Genomic DNA, 9,672 nt, shown 5'->3' with positions numbered 1-9,672 from the left:
ATGGCGAAAGGGAGTTCGGGAGCAACCGAACCTGTTAACGGAACTTGGGTTTGAAGGCGGGGCCAAGAGCACCCATCGTTCAATCACAGCTCTACCATGGGCTAATTCTAACCAATTGTGTCCTTGAATCTGGCTCCGCCCTCGTTGGTGCTGTCCAATGGCTGAGCAGTACCCTAGCAGAAGGGCGGCTGGGCAGCGGGGCGGGGCCGCGCCGAGGCGTGTGAGGTGCGGACCAATAAACTGCGGCGGCGGCGGCCTGTGGGCGGGGCCCAGAGGCGGGCGGAGCCGGGTAGGGCCTGGGCGGCGGGGCTGTCTCTGGCCGCCGTCCCGCCCCTCCCGTCCGGCCGCCGCCGCCGCCACCGCCGCCGCCGCCGCCGCCGCCTGGGGGTTGGTTGAGGCGGACGGTGGGGTCCCGGCCGGAGTGTGGCGCCGCCGCTGCGTGTAAGCAAAGCGGGCAGGTGAGTGTGAGCGACAGTCTCCCGCGTGCGGCCCGCAGGCTGAGGGGACAGGGTTCTGTCGCTCCCGACGCCGTGAGGCCGGGCGCCGAGGTCCGGAGGACCGCTGGGGCCGAGCTCTTCGGGCCCGGGCGACTGCGGTCGCCGAGGCCAGGCCGGCCTGTGCCCTGAGGGGACTCGCGCTCTCGGGCCGCTCTCCTCTGTCGCTGGGACGTGGGCAGGCGGCAGGTGCAGGGCGCGGCCTGGGCGCGGCCTGGGCGCCGCCCTCGGGTGCGGCCGGGGCCCGGAACGCGCGCGGGGCGCTGGGACTGCGTGCGGCGGGCTGCAGCCTTGGTTTCCTTCCTCCGGTGGCGGGCGCACGCGGCATGGGGCCGAGGCGCCTCTCCCTGCAGCCCTCTTGCCCACCGGGAGCCCGGCCCCCGCGCCTTGTCCTCCACTGGCCGCTTGCAAAGGCAGGCGTAGAAAATAGGTCATGTTTCTTCCCACGCGCCCCTGGCCGAAGTCCACGCGCGACGAGCGCGCTGCGAGGGAGAAGCCTTCAGTGCTCTAGGAGTTTGCCATTCCGATTTCCAACTCTTCCTTCTTGCGGCTCCAGCCTGGGGATGCGACTCTGCCGCTTCTCCCTTGTTGCGGCTCTTGCAGAAGGAGCTAATTAGTGACGTGCGCCACTGGCTGCGGGGGGCCTTACCCCCCTCCCCCGCCCGCGCCCGTCGAGTCAGGAGAGGACGTTGAAACGTTTCAGAAGTGTGCACGCTTTGAGGATGACTTGGGGGCATGCTGTATTCCATTTCTAAGTGAATACGATGTTGTTTCCAAACCAAAACCACTCGAACAAGATGTTGACAGTAATTTTGCCTTGCAGACCCTCAGAAGAGTTGACTTTTTAGTGATGGATCCGTTGTAACAGAACTGCAGCCAGAAGGCTGAGGCAGGGAATCCTGAGTTCCAGGCCTGCCAGAGCTACGTAGGGAGACACAAAGACTAAAACCTGAATTGGACACTGAAAAGTGTGTATTTTCATATGTAAAATGATACCATCCTCATTTTTCCTTTCAAAAGTGATGCTGAGGATATTTTAAAGATGAGTTTTAAACAGTGACAGTCTTGGGGAGTGCTAAGTGAATGTGCCTTAAGAATACAGCAGTATAAAAAGACACTTCTTCCAGTTAGAGTCATTACCCACAGTGTATAATATGGGCTACTACCTGTAGAGGCCCACTTTATAGATTGGACCCTGGGTCACTGTGATTGATACTTTGGTGAAATTCCAGTCATTTGGAAATGAATTTTTCTTTGTCTCAAGGCAAAAATAGTTTGCAAAGTCGGTTTCTGAAAAAGCTACAGAGAAACTTTTCTGGGACTCTAAATAACCTTGGTCTCTATCCTATTTCTTCTTTGTACTCCTTTGTCTTGCTTGAGATCTTACCAGTATCTGGATCTGGAACTCTAGTCCAGTGGGAGGGAAGTGATTGCTGTCCCCCCCCCCCTTCACTGTATGAACACCTCTGCAGAGTGATGCTGAACTTGAAGATTCAGAAGTTTGTGCTGATGTAGGCTCTAGCAATGAGAGTTTTGTTCCTTTTCTGTTTATAAGTGTTCAGTGAGAGTCTTGCTAAGAAAGAAATGCTGTTAGCTGGGCCTTGTGGTGTAGCTAACAGTAGTTCCAGCTACTCAAGGGGCCGGAGGCAGGAGGATTGTAGGTTTAAAGCCAGCCTGGACTCAGTGAGACCTTGTCTGGCTGGCGATACAGCTCAGTGGTAGAGTGCTTGCTTTGTGTGTGAGAAGACTTGGGTTTCATCGTCAGTATTACATATATTAAAAAAAATAAGGTTATTGACCAACTTTTCTATGTGATACATATTTAGTCCAAATTTAAAGATGATTAAACCATTTCTTTAGAAGCCACCTGGTAATGAGACAGTGAGAAGGTTCTTTAGGCCAACCACTAGAAAACTGGTCTTGTGTTTAGCCCTGTGATGAACAGTCAGCAACCCCCTGAAATCTTGATCATACCCAAGAGAGAATGGCAAAGATGACAGTTCTCAGCAAAGTGGTGGCAGGAACACAGGGGAGGCTTGCTTGTAGGAAAACTAGTAGAATCCGAGTATCCACAGAAGTTTGCCCCACACCATCTTCAACTGCTCCAGCACCTTAGATGCAGCCGGGTAGTGTTTGCTTCTAACCAGTACACTAACTTCTCTCAGTTTGAGTTGTCTGTACATTACTTCCAGTACCTATTACAATGTCCCTGCTATTCCAATAGTTGCTACACTGTATCCTTCAGGGAGTAGTCACCAAAAGAGGTTTGTACATGTTCAGGAAGGGTGAACTTCCCTCCCTTTGCAGATTTCCATCTGTAGTTCAATTTGCAATAGAACATCAGATAAGGGAGAGTAGCTAGTTGATGCTGTATGGAAGTTTGATATAAATGTGAGTGAAACATACTATGGCTTCTGCAAGCAGTATGAGGCTTTCCAAGATTCTGAACTGTTTCAGTTACAAAGTTTGTCTTGCTTTTTCTCATAGAAATGGTTGTTAGAAATGTAACTGTGTCTTTGTTGTGTCTAGTTTGATGGAGGCTCTTGTCTTTAGAAAGTGGTTGCTTGCTCTTAGCTACAGAGCATGAAGATTTTCCTGGAACAGACAGATTTTAGTGTGTTTCTTCCTCTTGGACCAAAGTCCTGGGAATGGAGGCAAGCTGTGTTGCTCTAAAGAAGCAGAGTAGCCATTTATTACAGTTGGATTACTTTAACCGAACAGTGCTTATACTACTGATGTTCTTTAGGAGTTGCTGTGGTCAGGTGTTTGCTTTCTCTATTAGCTTACAATTTTCACTATTATATTTGTATTCACTTTCTGTTAGTGAAGAATGTTGGGATTGCTGTGTGTCTTTTTCCTTCTTCTACAGTGAGACCAGTTCATACTGGTTTTTGTATTTAGCCTCTTGAGATTATTAATTATAGTAAAGATCTCTGTGTTTCAGGTTTTCTAGTTTGCACCTTTGTTGCCTTGTTTGGTAAAATTTATTTCTGTACATTGGTTTCATTTTTGTTCTAAATGTTGGAGTTGTTAATTATTTTTAAATGAAAATATCATTAATTCTGCATTAATTTCTTGCTTGGTTAAACCCTTCTAATAACCTTCTGATTCTCTAAATTTATTTTTAAGCCAGACATGATGTACACACCTTTAATCACAGCACTTAGGAGGCAGAGGCAGGTGGCTCTTTGTGTTCAAGGCCAGACTGATCTACAGAGTGAGTTTCCAGGAAAGCTAGGGCTTACACAGAGAAACCCTGTTTAAAAAAACAGAAACAAACAAACAAAAAAATAACTTATTACAAAAACTTATTCTTTTTTTCTTTAGTGTGTGTATGCTCGCACGAGCGCATGCCAGAGTATATGTATATGTACCATACCTGGGCCCATGAAGGTCAGAAAAGGATTACCTAGAACTGGATTTATCATGAGGCTTTGAACTGCCAGATGTGGGTATCAGGAACCAAATGCAGCTTTTCTGGAAAAAAAAAAAAATGACATGCTCTTAAATAAGTAGCCATTTCTCTAGCCTCTATTGATACATTTAATGTATTTTTCTATTATTAAGAAGTTGAGACTTAGCCAGGCAGTGGTGTCCCACGCCTTTAGTCCTAGCACTCAGGAGGCAGAACCAGGCAGATCTCTGTGAGTTCAGGTCCGTCTTGGTCTACAGCTCAAGATCCAGGAAAGGAGCCAGAAAAAAAAAAAAAAAAAAAAGAGAGACTTTAAAAAAAGTTAGGTGTATTAATAACCTTATGAAAAAAGAACCTTCAATTAGAAGACTATGCAATAATAGAAGTCCTGTTTTTTTTTTCCGTGTGTGTGTGTGTGTGTGTGTGTGTGACAGAGACAGAGACAGAGACAGAGACAGAGACAGAGAGAGAGAGAGAGAGAAAAGAGAGAAAGAGAGAAAGAGAGAAAGAGAGAAAGAGAAAGAGAAAGTTTGCCTGGTAACTTAAAGCCAGAGATGAATCTCATAGACCTCATTTCCACTTGGGAGTCTCCTCTAGGTTTTGGAAATAAATATATCATAAGACTAGGGGCACAAACATAGTTATCAACAAGTTTCAAGTGAAGAAAATGGAATAAAATAATTATACATAAAATTCAATATCAAAGACTTGAAATTCTTTCTTTTCTCATTTAAAATACTTTCCCAGTAGTCTCCTGTCTGTGGAGACAAGATTTTTGCTGAAGTTAGGCCCGATGAAAGGAAACTGAGTAATTTCTGATTACCTGACCAAAGTGAATGTTTAACCTTTGGCAGGTTTCACCTCAGTAATGGGGTTGGGGTCCGGGTGAGGAGGGGGAGGAGAGCAGATGGATAGAGCCAGAAGAAATGTTTTAATAGTCTTTAAGGGGGCCTAAAGGTTGTCTAGAGAATACAAGTGATTGGATGGCTACAATAATGCTTTCCTACACTTTTTTTTTTTTTTTTAGTCAGCAAGTAATTTGCACATACCTAGTACTCAGAAATACTTGGTGTTCTAGGGTTATCATTGTCTGTGATTCTGAGTTTCACTTCCTTTTTGACTACTGGAGTTGAGCCCAGTGCCTCCCACGCAAGTAGTATACATCTCTCGGCCTTAAAACAAACAAACAAACAAACAAAAAACACACAAAAAATTTTTTTAATTTTGAGGTAAGGTCTTCATAGATTGACTAGTGTTGTCCTCGAAGTTTTTGTTTGTTTTTCAAAACAGGGTTTCTCTGTATAGCCTTAGTGTCTTTGATCTCTCTGTAGAATAGGCAGGTTTTAAATCAGAGATCTGCTTGCCTCTGCTTCCCCAGTGCTAGGATTAAAGGTGTGACCAACCATGGCCTGGCTGTTGTTAAACTTTTGATCCTCTTGCTTCAGCTTCCCAAGGAGCTGGATGACAGGCATGTGCCACTATACTCAGCTCTCTCCCCCACCCCATATACTCTCCTTCAAGCTTGCTGTTGTCTTTCCTCAGTCTCCCAGTTATCACTTTACATTTTTTAAAATTACAGTTCATTCAGACATCATGTGGTCTTAAAAGCATATACAACTAAGAGATTTTAACAATTTCAATTTTAGGAAATAGGCCTGACTTTAATATCAGCAGTTCTTTATTAAGTGAAACAAAGAAAAAGTAAGAATTAGAGATGAAAAGTCCTCATTAAAGTTTCTTTTACTGTTTAGTATTTATTTGTGACTAAAGAAGTTCTTAGTTTGTTAATTAGAGTTGTCATGGTCATCTGATTGGCCTCTGCATTTTTTTGATCTAACAAGAATGTGAATTGCAGAGATGCAGGTAGGATTTGTCTGATGGGGGTGGGGGCTCCTTTACAAGTTTTGCTCATGTCTCATATTTAACTGAGGCCATTCCTGCATGCTTGGACAAAGCAAGTGAAATAGTCTTTGGAAAAAGCCTGAGAGAAAACTCTTATGCCCATATATTTTGCTATTGCTTTAATATGTTATTTTGAACATCAGAGATAGCAGTGAACCATGCCTGAGAGAAAACTCTTATGCCCATATATTTTGCTATTGCTTTAATATCAGATATTTAATATCAGAGATATTTAATATTTAATATCAGAGATAGCAGTGAACCATGGCTGGTTTTGAGCCCAATCCTCAACATCTGATTGGTTATCAATAAAATCTGTGGTTGAGATGTACTCATGAAGCTCTGGCACCAGCTGAGCTTATCACGTATAAACTAACTTTTCTAAGCAGCAGCTTTCTCATCTGCAAAGGGGGCATATGATATGTCTCATCTGTTGTGTAAGATGCTCACCCAAGTCTGTGACAATGTGTGCTCAAACCATGCACTTGGGATGAGGACAGTCCTCCTGTTAAACTGCCACAGTGCATGGCAGGAATGATAATGGTTTCAGCAGCCTGAAATGCTACTCTGAAACAACGTAACAGCAGAATTACTGCATTGACTTGAACACTCATTGTTTGGTGTAGCACATCTGTCTTGTTGTAGATCAGTTTATATAACAAATAGCTTTATTTGATCTCCTTTCATGTTAAAGGCTATAGGGTTGTATCCCATTTACCTTTGTCTTTCAGATGAGACACTCAAGAAATGGACATGGGACAAGGGAATGAATTCTCTTGGCTTATAAACAACCTGGAACAGCCTTACAAAAATTAATAAGATCTTGAGTTGTTGAGTCCAAGGAGCAGGAGACCCACTGAAGTGTGACTCCCTAAGAATGCATCAGAAGGTTTTTGCTGCCTTGCTCTCTGGAGGGCAGTGTACAAAGTTGTTCACATTTGGAAAGTTTAAGGGGGCATGCTATAAACCTGGAAAAGGAAGAATTTGAGGAGGGCATGGAAGCCATCTTCACAGAATTTGGACAGGTCACAGAGGAGTGGCTCACAAGTAGGAGACTGCTTCAGAAGTGAGCAGGCAGGACTGGTAGCTTGTCACTGAGCAGAGGACCCCAGGACTGAGTGGGATGCTTCCATTCTGATCCCCAGGATTAGCTTCAGGTTGTGCATTTGTCAGCCAAGCGTAACTCACCTGGATGTTCCACATGTTTTCAGCCTAGACTCAGATGTTGGATAGCGATGCATTGACAGTCAATGGTGACATAATATTGTGCCTGAGGGTTTACATAATCATCTCAAAGGTATCTTCCAATCCTGCTGCTCTGTAATTTTAGAATCCAGAACCCCATGTTTGGAGTGTAAGTGGCTTGAAGGTGATTTAGCAGGTTACAGCTGTCCTGTCACCATTCAACACTGTTGTCTTTGTTTTAGAGAAATATAATAGAAGCAATTGTTCATAATACCTGACTCCTTATTTTATTATTATTATTTTTAGATAATTGTTTTAAATAGGAGCCTCATGGGGACTGAATAGATTTCTTTATTTGAAGGAATGATGTAGATAACAGAACGTAGGTGTTTCATGCAGTTTATAGAAAAGGTAAAGCTAATCTCAACATGCAGGTACTGTCCCGGTGGCAGAGAAGCAGAGTGGAAGTCAGCCCAAGGCTTAGCTCTGGTTGCTGCTTCAGAATGTGCAGGTTATTAAAGAGTTACCCTGCCAGGCTGGGCTCAGGGGCTTCCATTTTGCACAAGTTGGCTACCTGGTCACCTAGTACTTTCATAGATGTCACCTGCTTGTTCAGGTAGTTGATTTCAGTGAAGTCTTACCAGTCAGGGCCATTTTTGTCAGTGACCAGTTTATATAATTTCGGCTGAGACAGATTCAGCCTTTCCCCAAGTATAACACACAGTCCATTGTGTTCAGCCTCCTTGCCCGGTTGTCATGGTCTGGCTAGACACCTGCAGGAAGATGTGGACACCTTCTGTTTCTTCAGGCACTCAGTTTCTCAGTCTGCTCCTCCTCATTGAAATTAAAGTCGTTAGACCTGGAGAGGCAGTTACTACAGCTATAGTCTGCAGATGTAGTTTGTCCCCTCACAGTCCTGATGGCTATTTTAACACTCCTCTGATACTTGCAGTAGGGATGCAGTAATCACTGATGGTGACCAAATGTGCTGCTTCTGCTGCCTTCCAGGAGGAGGCTTGAGTTCAGGGTCCAACCACTCATTGTCAAGAAGCCAGGAGTTAATTTAACAGCAGCTCCAAACCATTTGTGCTGAAAACCAACCAGAGTGGTTTAAAAATATCTAGAATTAGTTTCGATTTGTGAGAAAATACTCAATATTTTTATGGAAAGCAACCTTTTTTTGAGTTCCCAAGTTACCATGCATACATATGATAGTCCAAATTACTTCATAGAGATTAAAATTTAAATCTGTGTTTGTGTTGGCACTTAAGCAGCTACTGAGTCAAACTCAGATCTCTTAACCACTTGCCTTGGCTTCTTGATTCCTTTGAGTCTATGGCACACAGTACTTCCATTGATTCAAGGTCCTGTGCCAGTTGGCGGGTACTGGCCACACTGTGTAAGTTATGGTGACATGGCATGCTGGGCCAAGCCAGAGTGTGCTTCCGGTAACTGTCAGTTCCCGTTCACCTGGCACCATGTGATGCCAAGGCCTATAGAGTGTTGAGGAGATGAGGAAAGGCATGCTTCCTGTTCTTCCTACATATTGGGCAGGCTTCACCCCCTCAAGTGAATTTTACAGCTGGGAGCTTGGAGCAGGAGGAAGCACATGACCAGAACCTCCTTCAGAAGGCCCAGCTGTGAAGATGGGTCAGTGCAAACTAAATTAAAAAGCAGATAATGCTGAGCTAGGTTTCCTGGGCAAATTGCCAAATAAGTACCATCAAAAATGTTTATTCTAGTTGTACTTAGTTCAAAGCAGCATTTTCAGGAAGAACTTATTAAAGTACAAATTTATATCCTTTCCATTTCAATTATGAATGGTAATCTTAATTTTTTTTGCAACTGAATGTCATCCATCCATATATATAAGCTGTACTATGTAAAAATGAACTAAGTATTTAAAACCCCCACCCTTTTACCTCCTCCTCTTTAGCCATGGTCCCCAAAATGTGGTCTATTTATTTCCCTGTATAGACTAGAATGGGAGATCATTCAGTGGTGAAAATAGAACTTATTAGTTCTAGTCACCCTGCTTGCCAGTCAAGCCACTTAACAGTTATGACATTTGTCCTGTCTGTTAGGTAGGGAGATTGCTGATAGGCTTACAAGTAGTTTGTACTGCTTTAAAGGGCTCGGCTTTAGGATCTTGTTCCTTTTACAAACTTCTGGGTAATGAATGGAGACAAGTGGGGAGCACTTGTAGCAAGCTCTGCTTCTGTAGGTGCCTCTTGAGAGTGAAGTTCTCACCCAGCAGCCCTCCCTCCCTCCCTTCATCCGAAGTATTACTTATTGTTGCAGAAGGACTTTTGCTCTTCTGCTTCTTCCAAGATAGTTCATACTGATTTCAGTGTAAACTTGGGGGGAGAGTATCTGTCTTCACTTAGCCTTGTGCCGTACAGCTAACATTTCTAATGAGAGCGAGGGGGAGAGGAGCAGAGAAAGAGTGAGAGCATAGATGTTTAACCTAGCATGTGCTTACATAAATATGTAGAGTGAATATTGGCAATAAATATTTGGTCTCTATAGGAAGCTGATGAGGGAATAGTTACCCCACACACACCCCATACACAGAGTGTTCAAGTTATGCATGGTACCTCTTTGACATCTTTTTTCATTAAAAGTTTGAAACTAACACCCAAGTGAGCCAAATCACAAAGAAAGTGAACCATTGTGTGT

General features: G+C 44.1%; 1 protein-coding gene across 1 annotated transcript in view; it reads left to right on the top strand.

The window, feature by feature from the left end:
* The first annotated feature begins 253 nt into the window (after nucleotides 1–253).
* The window catches only part of Setd3 (SET domain containing 3, actin histidine methyltransferase), a 72,205-nt gene continuing 62,786 nt past the window's right edge, over nucleotides 254–9,672 (top strand). Inside the window, exon 1 of the mRNA XM_036205854.1 lies at nucleotides 254–458. The gene's annotated coding sequence lies outside the window, so the exon portion shown is untranslated. The remainder of the gene's footprint in view (nucleotides 459–9,672) is intronic.

The sequence above is a fragment of the Onychomys torridus genome, chromosome 14, assembly GCF_903995425.1.
Source record: "Onychomys torridus chromosome 14, mOncTor1.1, whole genome shotgun sequence".
Taxonomy (NCBI): Eukaryota; Metazoa; Chordata; class Mammalia; order Rodentia; family Cricetidae; genus Onychomys; species Onychomys torridus.
The sequence above is the reverse complement of the archived record's forward strand: the minus strand, read 5'-3'. Positions and strand labels throughout refer to the sequence as shown.